Raw genomic sequence first — 15,259 nt, 5'->3', positions numbered from 1 at the left:
GCCACTGACGGCTGACCACTCGTGCCAAGCACATCTGTCATACAGTAAAACACAAAATGTTATTTTTAGACGTGTATTTCTTTCATTGGAAAAAAAAAACAAGACCGGCGTTATTAAAGGCCCTGGCAACCCAAATCCACTAAATCCTTGTAACTATGTTATTTGGGGGGTAAAATCAGTGCTAATATGTATATGAAAGGTTTTAGGAATATCTGTTAGCCCCCCGCAAACATACTGTCATGTCAGTTGGTCGACCATTTGAATAATCCTGATTCGAATGTTGCCTTAGAGCTAAGGCTTGGGACGTCACAGGAAGGATCTCCGTTATAAAATGCATTGAGACGGCCATTAGAAAATTTCTGATTCGAACTTTGGCTTACATCTTTTGCTTGGCACGTCACACGTTCTAAAAAACAAATCTATACAATCTCTCTTGTGCCGCGCAACAACATAATCCAACTCAACATAATTTTTTTTCTCTCTATTCCCACTCCTATCCTCAGAAAAAATTTGATTTTAAAAATGCATATGCCTAAAATAGATGAAATGCCTAAATGGGAAATAAACTAATAATAAGAGATAACAATAAATATGAGACAGAGATATTTTTATATATTTTCATTGTGACACTGACACCTGTTTCAATTAAATAGGTTGTGGTGGGAAAAAAATTGCCTATAACTAATTGCAAACCTATATAGGCCTAATAATAATAAGTTAGGCTACTTTCTGCAAGTGATGTTGAGCTGCTGCGCTCAGCTGTTCCAGAGCATTCACCGTTGCTAAGGAAACCAGCTACCGTGCAGCCCGGTGCAGCAGTGTGAACTGCCAGTCAGGCTCGTTGTGAGCATGTGCAGCATTTTCAAGTTTGCGTCTCGTTGTGTGGTGAATCTTTGGTCTGAACTGGGCTTAACCTGCTCAGCACCGTGACTGAGAGAACGTTCCCTTACAGAACGTTATTGGCCACGCCCACACCGCCCTGCAAAATGTTCTCGACAGCAAAAAAGACTACATTTCATAATATTTATGAAAATCTATTTTTTATCAGATAATTGTAAACAGCTTATTGAGAAACCCAACATCAATGTCATTTATTTATTTGTGAGGGTTGCCAGGGCCTTTAAAGGTTTAATATTTTCCCTTATCGGACAGTTGGTACGTCTGTTTCTCCTCCACCACTTATGCCTGCACCTCCAGTTGGTGTTGCATTTCAGAGCAGCAACACACTTTTTTTAGTGGTGATTTTTAAGTCGGACCACTTTTTCTTCACCTAGCCTATGTAAAGAAATTGTGACATAAAATTGTATATGCTACTTCATATCATATGAGCGATAACACTGATGTAAACCTAAAATACACCAAACTCAGCTGGACATCGCTGTTGACCGCAGCAGTTATTTCCTTCCACACTGCTGCCTTCTGACGTTCTTTGTTTTAATGTTCCGAAATTATTATTTTTTTTCTACTTTCGCTGTTATGCTGTCAATTTATACTTCAGAGAATTTCCTCTTCTTTTAACGTAATGCGCATATCCATGTCTTCAAACCTCTCGGCGAGGCCTCTAAACTGAGAAAATATAGGGGCGTGATTTCAAATTACTTTTTTTTTTTTTCAGTCGTCGCATTTATCAAATCTTGCTGATCTGCCGAGATACGACCATTTGATAAATACCACGTGATATCTGGGGCCTCATTTGTCAAAGTGGGCCAGCACTTTGTACAGTGCACACTGTCATAAATGTGCTTTTATAAATACATATGTTATTCCATGTTTCTCCCTTCTTTACAGGATGAGTTAAATGGATGGCTCTTCTTAAATATGTGGTCACATTTCCAATTTCTTCTATGGTTTTCGAGAAACAAGGGGTGGCACAACTTCCAAAATACACAACTTGCCCCACTCTCCCCTATATATAAAAAATGTAAAACCATGTATAATTGTCATTCCACTTCAGTTATGCGCCACTTTGTGTTGGTCTATCACATACAATCCCAATAAAATAAATGTAAGTATGTGGTTGTAATGTGACAAAATGTGGAAAAGTTCAAGGGGTATGAATACTTTTGCAAAGCACTGTATATTATTGTTGATGGGAAAGGCATAATTTGAAAAATTAAGTGGGAAATATTCTTAATTTAAACGTAATTGAGTCCCATCTGATTTTCTCTTCTAGCTTACAAAAAAAATGCTTAGGATCTCTGAAGATCAATCAATCACAAGCAGTGAGGATGAGTATGTGCCTCGCACATCATCATCAGAAACGGACGTTTCGGAGGAAGAAAGAAAAAACTACACTTCAACTAAGAACTCGGTTCTACGCTTGAAAAAATGCAGACGGAGATTGTCTGCATTTAACAGGCTTGACACAACCTTTCAAACTACTTCTGAGTCCTCTTCCCGTTCAGAATACTGTGAAGATGTTGTGAGACTGCACAACCATATCGATGCAAAAAGGCCCAAGTATCGACTCAATCTTGAAACTGCACCAAATCAGAGGAACTGGTTAAGTCTTGCTAGACTAACGCTCTGTGAAGTCATCGTCTTCAATCGTAGGAGAGAGGGAGAAGTTTCAAAGATGTCCCTGAATGACTTCATGTTGAGAAACACCTTTGCCAGTAATCCAGATCTTGACCTTGCCTTGACCGACGTGGAAAAGAAGCTCTGCAAATACTTTGAGTGTGTGGAAATCAAAGGTAAGCGGGACAAAAAGGTCCCTGTCTTACTCAGCCCAGACATGGTGTCCTCCATACAGATGCTGGTGAATTACCGACGACGATGTGATGTGCCGGATGAGAATGTTTATTTGTTTGGTAGACCTGAGGCAGAAAGTCACCTCAAAGGACCTGATGCCATCCGCGCTATCGCATGTGAATGCGGAGCGAAGGACCCGCAAACATTGACATCGACAAGATTAAGGAAACAAATGGCAACAATGTCACAAGTTTTGAACTTGAAAGACAATGAGGACTGCCTCACTGGTTTTATGGGTCACATCAACATCAAGGTCCATAGACAATATTATCGGCTCCCTGAAGGGACATTAAAAGTTGCCAAAGTTGCAAAGCTGCTGATGGCCTGTGGGAGAGGAGAGCTATCACATTTTAAAGGGATGACATTGGACGAGATCAACATTGAACCAATTGGTATAACCTCACCTTGCACACACTATTTTTATCATTTTAATTTGTGATGGTTTGTTGTGCTTGTTGACAACATTTTTTGCTGTTTATTTAGAGGAAGTACCTGAAGACAGCTCTCTATCTGGAGAAGAGGAGATGTTGAGTCTATCCTCTAACTCATCAGGTACATTCACTGAACCAGTGGTTCTGGAGGTGGGGTCTGGGCACTCACAGGGCTTCCTGGGTGTTCCCAGCATGAAAGGGAATAATTTGATTTCACTTGTTTACACCATAACACACTACTACACAACTATTGTCATGTGTTTTATAAACTTCATGTATGTTAAACATCTAAAGCTTTTATCTAATGGGGGTCTAATTTGTGTCAGTTTTGGGGCCCTTGGGTGGGGTATCTATTAAGGACCAAAAATTACATAACTTAAAATATGTTTTAGTCTTGAAAAAGTTGAATTCCATATTTCTACATGTATTATTTTATATATTTGTTTTTGTTATGTCATTTTTCATCCATAGGTTACAACCCTGAGGAGGAGGAGGACGATGAGTCTTCAACCTCATTACAGCCGAGCAAAGGTATTTCACCACTTACCTGTTTCAGAGGGTGTAGCAATCCAGTTAATACACAATTCATAATTATTAATTATAATCTTCTTCCAATATCAGAGTACTTTTACTGTCATTCATTGTTTTCTAAGCTCTGCTTTAATTTGTCTATTTAACTAGGCTTTCTTCAATGTCTGCTCCAGGGACAGTTTCTGTAATTTTATTATGTTTTTGTATAAAATGACACATTCTTATTCAATGCAAGATACACAAATCAATATCCTTATCATACCAGGAGAAAAAACTTGAATGAAAATGTATTTGATATAGTGCTTTAAGTGAACCTTTCTACCATTGTATCTCTTTGTTTTCAAGGAGCGTCAAGACATGTGAAGAAGAGGAAACTCACACAGAGGACACGCACAGAGGGGGACGATGAGTCTGGAACCTCATCACAGCCGAGCAAAGGTATTTCACCACTTACCTGTTCCAGAGGGTGTAACAATCCAGTTAAAGTGGCTACGAGTAACTTTGTCGGTTGGCGGCCCCGTTGGACAAAAGCGGTAGTATTTTTACGACGCCCGCTGTCGTAAAGCTGTTTTGTAGCGCGTGCCAGCCGTGCAAGTGTCAAATGATTAGGACACATTATATTGCATGTCCGTGTGTTGAAAGTGTGAGGGCACGGACACTTATCGGCTCCGTGGGAGTGGTTAGTGACACTGCATCAACTAATGCCAGTCAGTGCTACACACACCTGATTGCAATGAGTTGATGCAGGTTCACTAACCACTCGCACAGAGCTGAAAGATTACGTGTCCTCACAGAAAGCGAATGAACGAGAGACGGCAGTTAGTATGGATCACGATGAGGTAATGTGTTTATGTTGTTGTAAATAAGGACTATTTCAGATGAATAATCGTCATCTGATGATGGTGAAGCAAAGTAAACTTTGTTTTAGTACCGCTCATTCAGTAAACACTGCAGTCTAGTTTGCTCCCGTGAAATTGTATACACATTGCTTGGCAACGCCTTCCCGCCCGTATATCCCTCTCCCTTTTAGCTTTTCTTCATTGCATTCTCTTTTTTTTTCTTTGATGGTTCAGCCCCGTAGCAGTCATTATGACGACAAACAACTGTCTCAAACAAGGCTCCCGCTCCCCTTCCCTCACCTGAAGGGATAGGCTTCTCAAATCGCGTTGCTGTGATACACTGAAATCTGCAACCAAAACGAAAATGTGACCATATAGCCTGCACGCGCAAACCGAAAATCGGACTGGGTGTGCGACCAGACCAAACGCAGTAATAAAAACGATATAAATACTTATTTCTTTGTACTGATGGTCTCGTTTGCTGTCAAAGGTAATTTATGATTATCAGAGGAAACATGAGGCTGTTTAAAAGATATTTAAAAGTTACTCTTAGCTGCTTTAAAACACAATTATTAATTATAATCTTCTTCCAATATCAGAGTACTTTTACTGTCATTCATTGTTTTCTAAGCTCTGCTTTAATTTGTCTATTTAACTAGGCTTTCTTCAATGTCTGCTCCAGGGACAGTTTCTGTAATTTTATTATGTTTTTATATAAAATGACACATTCTTATTCAATACAAGATACACAAATCAATATCCTTATCATACCAGGAGAAAAAACTTGAATGAAAATGTATTTGATATAGTGCTTTAAGTGAACCTTTCTACCATTGTATCTCTTTGTTTTCAAGGAGCGTCAAGACATGTGAAGAAGAGGAAACTCACACAGAGGACACGCACAGAGGGGGACGATGAGTCTGGAACCTCATCACAGCTGAGCAAAGGTATTTCACCACTTACCTGTTTTCTGAGGTCTACTTATGTCCTAGACCACTGTGTCGAGAAACATTGGCTTAAATGCCAAAAGAATATATTTCGATTATTGAAAAACCTGGAAATGTATTTGAAAGAAGAACCTTTATTAAATAGTATTATTCTCTCGAAAAATTTAGGGAATTGCACAATACATGAATGATAGGACATTTGGTCCAGCTGCTTTTTGGAAGAATTTGTCTCTAACTCTACTGTCTCAAAACATGAGAAAATTAGACACATATAATGATTCATGATAGAGATAGATAGATAGATTCTTTAATAATCCTTTAAAGGAAATGACAGTGTCACAGCAGTGTATGGACAGACATAACAAACACACATTCCCTCATATAGCTAAAATACCAAAAAAAAAAAAGATTAAATACAATAATAAATACTACAAAGAAAGTGCAAAGTTATTGTTGTGCATTATAAAACCGTATGGCAGCTGGTATACAGGACTTCCTGTAGCGCTCCGTTTTGCACATTGGTGCAATTAGTCTGTGACTGAAGGTGCTGTTCTTGATCACCTTCAGGGCGTGGAGTGGGTGAGTGGGGTTGGTCATTATTGTATGCAGTTTGTTGAGGATTCTGGCCTCTGCCACCTGCTCGACCTTGAGCTGCTCAGCCCCGACCACTGAGCTTGCCTTCTTGATCAGCTTGTCCAGCCTGTTTTTGTCCGCTGTGTGAGCACCTTCTCCCCAACATGCCACAGCGAGTGTGCACTGTCTACCACTGAGTGGTAGACAGTGCACAGTAGGGGTTGGCAGATGTTGAATGACCTTAGTCTCCTCAAGAAAAAGAGTCGACTTTGTCCCTTCTTGTACACCGCCTCTATGTGGCTTTTCCAGTCCAGCTCACTGTCGAGTTGCACACTAAGGTACCTGTGGTTGGCGACCATCTCCACCACAGTGGACACAAGCAGCTCTGAGTCCTGTCTGTGAACAAAAAGGAATTATTATTATTTTTATTATTATAAACTGGTTACACCTTTCAGGTGTGTGTGGGGAGGGGAGAAGCTGAACAACAATGTTTCTTTCAATTCCTTTTACACAGTAACAAGGGACCCTTATTATTATTATTATTATTATTATAATAATTGTAATAAAAAAGGAAACACTCTCAAATGTGATAAAAGTTGATGCAAAAATCCATTCTAAGTTATTTGTAAATAGTTTACTTTTACACAAGAAACCCTTGCACAAGGAAACACAGAATAAACATATTTTGCCATTAAATAGCAATAGTTATAATAATAATAAAGTAAAAGGCACTTTGTCACACTTTTCAATTGTGATCAAAGTCCAAACTGAGAAATAAGTCCTGTTAATATAGAATTGACAAACGTGCACGACACACAAAGCTTTGATATTTTACCATTCATACATATATTCTTACCTGTCTTCAAATGGGTCGTAACCATCTCTATATTCATCTTCGAGTAAAAGCCTCTTAAATCGTTGTGTCACCCTCTCCTCCTCTCCATGTTTGTTTAAACATTTTTAATTATTTGTTATAGATGCATCAAGCAGGAAGAGGAAGATGTGGAGCAAGGAAGAAGTACCAGCTGTTGAACAGAAGCTGATTTTTCTGCATTAAGACTGGCAAGGTTCCTGGTAAAGCACAGTGTCTTGAATGTATCCATGCATTTCCAGAGGCACTTAAAGGTAGGACCTGGGAAGCTGTGAAGTACTACGTGAAAAACCGTATATACACTTGGAAGCGGCGGGCTACAAGTACATTTTAACTGCAAGTTGTTTTAAGGCAAGATTTTTCCAATCTTCTACTGTCCAATTTGGAAAGCCTGTGTGAATTGTAGCCTCATTTTCCTGTTTTTAGCTGACAGGAGTGGCACCCGGTGGGGTCTTCTGCTGCTGTAGCCCATCTGCTTCAAAGTTGGATGTTTTGCGTTCAGAGATGGTATTCTGCATACCCTGGTTGTAACGAGTGGTTATTTGAGTTACTGTTGCCTTTCCAACATGCCATGTTCAAAGTCACTCATTTCTTCCTTATTCTGTTGTTTAAAAGGTTTAGTACCTAGGGGGCAAAACCCCTTTTTTTGAAAAACAGACATGGAGCGTTGTAAAAGGTTGTTCACCAGAAATTATATCCAGGACCTTCCAGGATCCCAACCTGGGTGGACAACCTGGTCAACAAGCTGCTGGAAAGCTAAAGGGGGCCGACAAAAAGTTTGAATAAATATGAAAAATCATCAATATCTTACTAATGATGCGTAAATTTGCATATCTGCAAAGCCCCAAAATCTAGATGTTGGACAAAAGCAGAGTCAATTTGTTTTTAAATTTTGAAAACAAAACAAGTGTCCAACTGCCTGAAGCTTTTTCTAATCACAGTTCAAATTTGATCAATAACTCATAGAAAATGAATTTTTTACACTGTTTTTTCCAAGGGAATGTCTAGCCGTTTCCTAAAATACCAGCTGGAGACTCCAAAAGGACACTTTTGGTCCATGACACATGAAATGTAACTGTGTAAAAAAAATGTTTTCTATGGGTTATTGATCAAATTTGAACTGTGATTAGGAAAGGCTTCAGGCAGTTGGACACTTGTTTTGTTTTCAAAATTTAAAAACAAATTGACTTTGTTTTCTTCCAACATCTAGATTTTGGGGCTTTGCAGATATGCAAATTTACGCATCATTAGTAAGATATTGATGATTTTTCATATTTATTTAAACATTTTGGAAAATACTGTAATACAAAAAGTTTTTGTTTTAATGTCAGTAATCAACTGGCAAAGTTTCATAATGTTCTATAAGTTAAAAAAATTCCCCATTAGCCCATCGCCATTCACCCCCATTCTCTTAAACAGTGGTTCTGATTTGCTATGTCGGCCCGCTGTAGCTTTCCAGCAGCTTGTTGACAAGGTTGTCCAACCAGGTTGTGATCGTGGAAGGTCCTAGATGTCATTTTTGGTGAACAACCTTTTACAACGCTCCATGTCCATAAAATCACTTTGCCCCCTGGGCAGGGCTGTACGCTTATTGTTTTAGGTGGTAGCACTGGTGCTAGCAAGCAAAAAAATCAGTAGTACAAAAATAAATTCAGTAGCACACAAAGTATGATCGAAAACTTGCATAACCTTAACCCATGCATTTCGCTCTAATTACCTTTTAGCCTGTCATCTTGGTCTCATTTGAAATTCTCAATTAATATCATATCCTAGTGTGTGCAGTAATAATTGTAGAAAAATTAATAGGGGTGCACTGATTGCAATTTAGACAAAAAAATCTAACCTGCCAATTGTAATTTTTTGCTGATTCAGAATTATTTCTCCCCATAAAATTAATATCTATATATTTTCTGTATATATACATATCATTATTATATTCATAATAATATTTTTTTTTTGTTAAATGTCCTTCTGTTAATTAAAACCAAACTTTAAAACATTAAACATAGCCTATTAAATAAATAAATAGGCCTATACATATTGGTAAAATTTGGAATAAGTTAAATAGGTTTTTGTGAATGTGTTGGGAGTAGTTCTTCAGTGGCTTATCAGTTATTTCAAACGTTGTTTAAAAAGACTACTGTTTACTGCTCTCTGCAGCTGAAGCAGTTGATTTTCAAGCTAGCACACTGCAGGGCTGTGAAGCGCTAACTTCTTGTTCTTACCGGCTTCAAAATAAAAGTCAACTCACGTTTGGCTAGTAACAGGCTTTTAATGTGAAGGCGCACAGGAAATGTTCTGTTTGCACACGCGCTAACTTAACTGTGTGCCGTCTCCTTCCGGTAATTACCGTTGGTGAAGTGTATTAATCGCCGCAAAAGCACAGGTCCCGAGCACACATCTTTCACCAGCCAAAGTGGAGGGTGGACTCAATAACTTACTTGCCTAAGTCTACATTTACCCGAATTTGGAGAGTGTTAATGTAGAGCCCTGTAAGCAGTGTTGTGCAGCACTCCTGTGTCTCAGACAGACATCATCTGCTCATTAGCAAGCTGTCGCACTAGTGCTAGTGGACTTGTATTCATCATCGCACGTGATCAATTTCAGTAGCAAATGCGATCAAAACTGTCGCACTGTACAGCCCTGCCCCTGGGTATAGACTTAAAAGAGTTGTCCTGTCCGGGTCTACATGCCTAAATGCATTGAGTTGCTGCCATGTGATTGACTGTGATTAGTTATGTGTTAACAAGAAATTGAACTGCTGTAAGCCGGTGAGCCTGTGTGAATTGTAGCAATTGTATGCAATCTTTTTTTTTTTTTTTTGTAACGGCAGTTGTATCCCAACTTTGCACTTTATTTTATTTAATTTATTTTATACATAAACAAAAAAAAAGTTTTAAAAAGCTTGTTAAACTGACCATTTTTATATTAAATATTTTCATGCAGGCAAAAACAAATGTGTGACAGACTTTTCATTAAACATTTGGATAGCTGGTTTGTATAACTAAGTCTATAACTCAGCCTATGGTGTTTTATACTGGATAGTTTAGTTGCGTGTGAACTACTAATAGTAGCTGTTCACACTGTACTACAAAATTTAACAAAGTAAGCAAAGGTTGTTTTTGTAACCTCTAATTCCAAATCATGTTCCTTTCTCACAGCAAATTACATTATTTCCTCAATGAATGGCTCAGAAAAATGTCATCTTGCAAAATCTAAATTTTCCCACTATATTAGTTGAAATTCTAATGTATACTCTAACCGGTGGCCCTGGTGGTTCCAGCACGGGCAGAGGTCGGGCTAATGGACTGTTGATGTGTGGAGGCCCAGCTGGTGCTCTGTCCTGGAGTGGGTGGCTGTGCTGAGCTGCTAAAGCTAGTTTGCATCTCATCTGTTGCAACTGTTCGATTTTAAGCAGCTCCAGTGTTTTTTTCATCCTTGTTGTTCTCCATAATATTTATGACGTTTTTTTTAGTTTTTTTAAATATAAACATTAGACCACGTTAAAATACATCTATATATTAGATATATTCTATTCTGCTTGTTGCTCATCCAGAATATGTGGAGGCAGCTTCCTGGTGAAGGAAATGTCTCCTCAACAATTTAAATGCGAATATATATTTCCACACATCCCAAATACTGAGCCCATTCTAATCTATTTATATTTGTATTTTATTTAAAGTCCTAATGTAACCAGTTACTGCTGAGTAACACGCTACAGCCCGGCACCAACCCTCAGGTCCCCATCGTGATGGTAAATTTCTTATGAAATGATTGAAAAATTAGAAATTAGAAAAATTAAAATTTCAAGTCATAAATGGAAATCTAAAATAAAAAAAAAAATTGGGACTTGAAACCATGTCTGTATCTCCTTTAGAAAGGGTGGTCCCCAGGAGACACCGTTTTGTCCACTGACCCCACGGTGTAGGTTAAACGAGTATGTGTGTGTGTGTGTGTGTGTGTGTGTGTGTGTGTGTGTGTGTGTGTGTGTGTGTGTGTGTGTGTGTGTGTGTGTGTGTGTGTGTGTGTGTGCATTCACGGCTATTGTATATGTTTTCTACATGTCCTTCAGACTAAGCTCAGCATGCTAAACAATAGGTTGCAGTTAGCCGGATTTTATATTCCAAAGCAAAGCAAGAGGGAGGCAGACCCTGACCTCAGCCTCAGTCACCCAGAACCGTGGCTTACAGGCCTCATCTCCATAGGAATCAATAGACTACAGTAATAATGGTGATCTATGGGGCCAACATCAAAGACAAAAGTGACCTTTCTAGTTTGAGGGGGTTGGGGGATGACCAACAGGCTCAGTGAGCACGCGTGTGTGCACAGAATAAATGTTTTGTCAGAGAACAAAGCTCGTAACGGTGTGCGAGACACACACCGTTGTTTGCACACAGTCAGTGGCTGACATGAAAATGAAGCAAAAGGGGATTCATATATAGAGGCAACTGCAGCCTTTATTTACACATGAAATAGGGCCATGTAAATACTTGTCCCAATTCATGACGACCACCCCCAGCTATGTTCTTTAAATATGTCTTATTTTTATCGGCTATTTTAAATGATTCATTTGATGTTATTGGCTTTGTTTCTTGGAAAGACACATTTTAAATACAGCGTTTCTATTTAAATAAAGGAGGCCAGAGTTCCTAATCCTTACATTTAAAGGTGGAGTTAGCCCGTCCAGAGACAGCTTGTTGAACTGACCGACAAAGCGAGTGCTGTTTAAATACCCATTTACAGATGGGCTTTGCATAAACACCAGACCTTTTTTTTTCACCGCACACACAGTATGGACAGGTAGCGGACAGTGACGAGATATTCACTGATTTTAACAAAAGTGTTTTGGATCTGCATCACTGACTCAACATGTATTGATCAATATTGGCTCTGACTGAGACTATTATGCCTTTCAGATCTGCACTATTGCCCAAAATGTTGTTCTACTTTGGTGCTGCTGGGTTATCACTGTAAAGAAGTAGTCATTTACATTAATACATGAGTTAGATAATTATATGCAAAAAAAAAAGACTTCTAAATGTGTTGATTAAATGTTGTAATTGGTTAACAAAAGTCTGTTGGCAATGTTATTTTTTTATTATTATTTTTTTAACACACCCATGCATGCACACACCTTGTCAGACAGCTCTGTACAGCAGTTCCTCCAGGCCTCCATCAACACCCAAACCCCCAGACACCTCCTCGACCCTCCCCCAGCCCAGGGCCTCTCTCTGGGGTCATTATGGGCTCTGACATGCCCCGCTGGCTCCATGAATGTTAATGCCCAGTGGTGAGAGCTAGGGGTCCAAACACACACACACACACACACAACACACACACACACACACACACACACACACACACACACACACACACACACACACACACACACACACACACACACACACACACACACACACACACATACAAACACATACAACTCATGCAATTACATACACACGCTTCTATGTTTTTATGGAGTACAGATACAACCGGAGAAAATAACGTACACGCAGACATACAGTGCAAATAGTAGGCCGCCACCGCAGTCACACACACACACAAACACACCCAGTCATGCATGTTCGTGGACAGACACACACACACACACACACACACACACACACACACACACACACACACACACACACACACACACAGTCTTGCTATCTGATCAGAGATCACACAGATGGCAGATAGCCTGTCCGTCTCATGCAGGCAGCCCCGGGCTCTGCAAAGATCCACGTTAGCAGAAAGATGGAGAGATGGAAGGAACAGGACGAATAGAGGGATGGAGAGAGAGATGATGTCCCCCCCCTCCCTCCCCAACCAGCCCATGTCCTCCTCAGGACACTGCCAGCTTCCTTCTGCCTCGTCCTATCTCTTCTGCATGTCTCTCTCTCTTTTACTCTTTACCCCAGCTTTGATCCTAAAAAAGCCCCCCCCCGCCCAAATTTATTTATTCAGTTAACTGTTGAGTGCCATTTTCTGAGATTTATTTTCCCAACATAAAGAACTACATTTCTTTTTTAAAACCTTATCCAAAGTCCCCTGTCCACACATAGTTCCCAGTAAATTAACGTGGAATAAATCCGAGGAACCATTAGTGATTGCAATTTATTCCTCTACGGACGGAGAGGAGTGCCCTTGTTTCAGCGTGTGTCTTCATTTCCAGCCCTCATTGAAGAATGGACCTGAACAAACTAAATATAGAAGCATTTGGTGTGGTTTCAAAGTTCGGCTTGCGGGTTAAATTCGTCATCAGCGCTGTCATTGGTCGGGGTCATCCCTTTGATCCCACAGCCCAATGGTCCCACAGTAATATGTTCTTAAAATGGGCGATTGGGTTCAGGCATCAAGATCTCAACAGCTGTCCCTGTTTAAATGATCCTTGTGCTTCTTTCCCTGTCAGAGACAGTATGTCACTATGTTCCCAGAGCTCAGCAACTATAGACACAATCCCTGCATTCCGAATCACATACTCTTTCTTTTTACTACACTACATACTACAGTAAAGTACAGAAGAGTTTGAGGGACACAGGAGAGAAAAGAAAATCAGATAAGGAAGATTTTTTTTCATTATGTCAAGAAAAGTCAAGAATAAAGATGAATACTCCAAAATGCTATTGGAGTTAGTGGGGCATGTATGTATTTTCAGCATACTACAATTGACGTGCATGTATTGGGACATCCTAAATCTTTTTCTGGCGTACTAAATAGTAGGGAAGTATGGGGATTGGAACACAGGGTATGTTATTAAATGATGACAGTGATGGACACAACTAGAAAAATAATACCCATGTTGTAATACAATGGAATGACCCCCTGTGTGTCAAAGTGTGATCTTGACTTCAGGACACAACACTCTAAATTAAAAGAATACTCTCGCATACTTTCAAGAAGCCTCCTAAGGGAAAATGAACATACAGGGAAGGCTCACTTTAGGACATTTGTATTCTCAATGAGCACCCCACTGGGTCCACTGGGATGAGGTCAAAAGAACTGTTGTCATGCAGAAGCCCTCATGAAGCTATACGTATCATCACATGTCAATAGACCATCGACCACATGAAGTCATCAATATGCGCTCCCTTTTCCGAGCATCTGTTTTACTCTGAGAATTGACTGTTCGCTCTTAAAAACAGATTTATGTTCATCTACACCTCTCTCTTCCTGTCAGCTCATCCTCTTACTACTCCATCTCTCCTCCTCTTCCTCATCCTTTACTTAAGAAGAATCCTGATGTCTTGCCCTTGGCCCTTGCCACTCGAAAGAGAGCGCCAACATTTCATGTTTTCATTTCACCTTTATTTAAGTAAAAACAACAACACAAATACAATGAAAACATATCAAATAGCCTACACAACAAGCTGATAACAAGACTGGCAGAGGTCTGTTGTTTTGTGATATAAAACATGCCGGCACCGCTTGACAGATTAAAATGAGAAAATATATAAAACGATGGTTATCCTAATTTTCACATACTGTATTTGTTAACTAAAGAAAAACAATTTGTGTCTGACATTTTTGCTGACGATTCACAAAGCTTTATGTGAAATCTCTCTATGCCCTTGGTATGAAGATGAAAACATACAACTAGGGGAATACTTTTTTTATTGCTCTGTTATTTGACATGTTACACACACACACACACACACACACACACACACACACACACACACACACACACACACACGCACACACACACACACACACACACACACACACACACACACACACACACACACACACACACACACACACACACACACACACACACACACACACACACACACACACACACAGAGGCCCGAAATACAGACATGCAAACAGGACACGATTACACATGCATTAGAGCCTCTCCAGTGTGTTGGTTGGGTGCCTTGCTTGGCCCAGGAGGTGAACTGGCAACCTGTCCAGCTACCGGTCCACACTTCAAGATTGGTCCGTGCTGGACTTGAACCTTGCAGCCCCACAGACTGAGCTACTGCTGCCCCACACCTCTTTGGAGTGGATATGAGATCTGGAGCATGTACGTCTGGAGGAGCCCTCTAGCCCATGCTCTGACTCCTAACGCTGCATGCCAGAGAGAACTGAGACACCCTTTACACCTACACGTCAACGCACAATTCAGAGGGAAGGGGGCTAAGGCCGGGGTTGAATTGGGATTGGGCCTTTCTCACCTTTGGTCTATGCTCCCTACCTTTTTGTCCTCCTCTTCCTCCATTTTATTGGTTTCATCCCTCTATACCTGCTGCCATGCCTGCTCTTCCATTCTTTCCTCCTTACTTTTCCTCACATGCCTCTTGTACCCAT

This window comes from Ammodytes marinus, assembly GCF_949987685.1.
Source record: "Ammodytes marinus genome assembly, chromosome: 3".
NCBI lineage: Eukaryota > Metazoa > Chordata > Actinopteri > Uranoscopiformes > Ammodytidae > Ammodytes > Ammodytes marinus.
The sequence above is the reverse complement of the archived record's forward strand: the minus strand, read 5'-3'. Positions refer to the sequence as shown.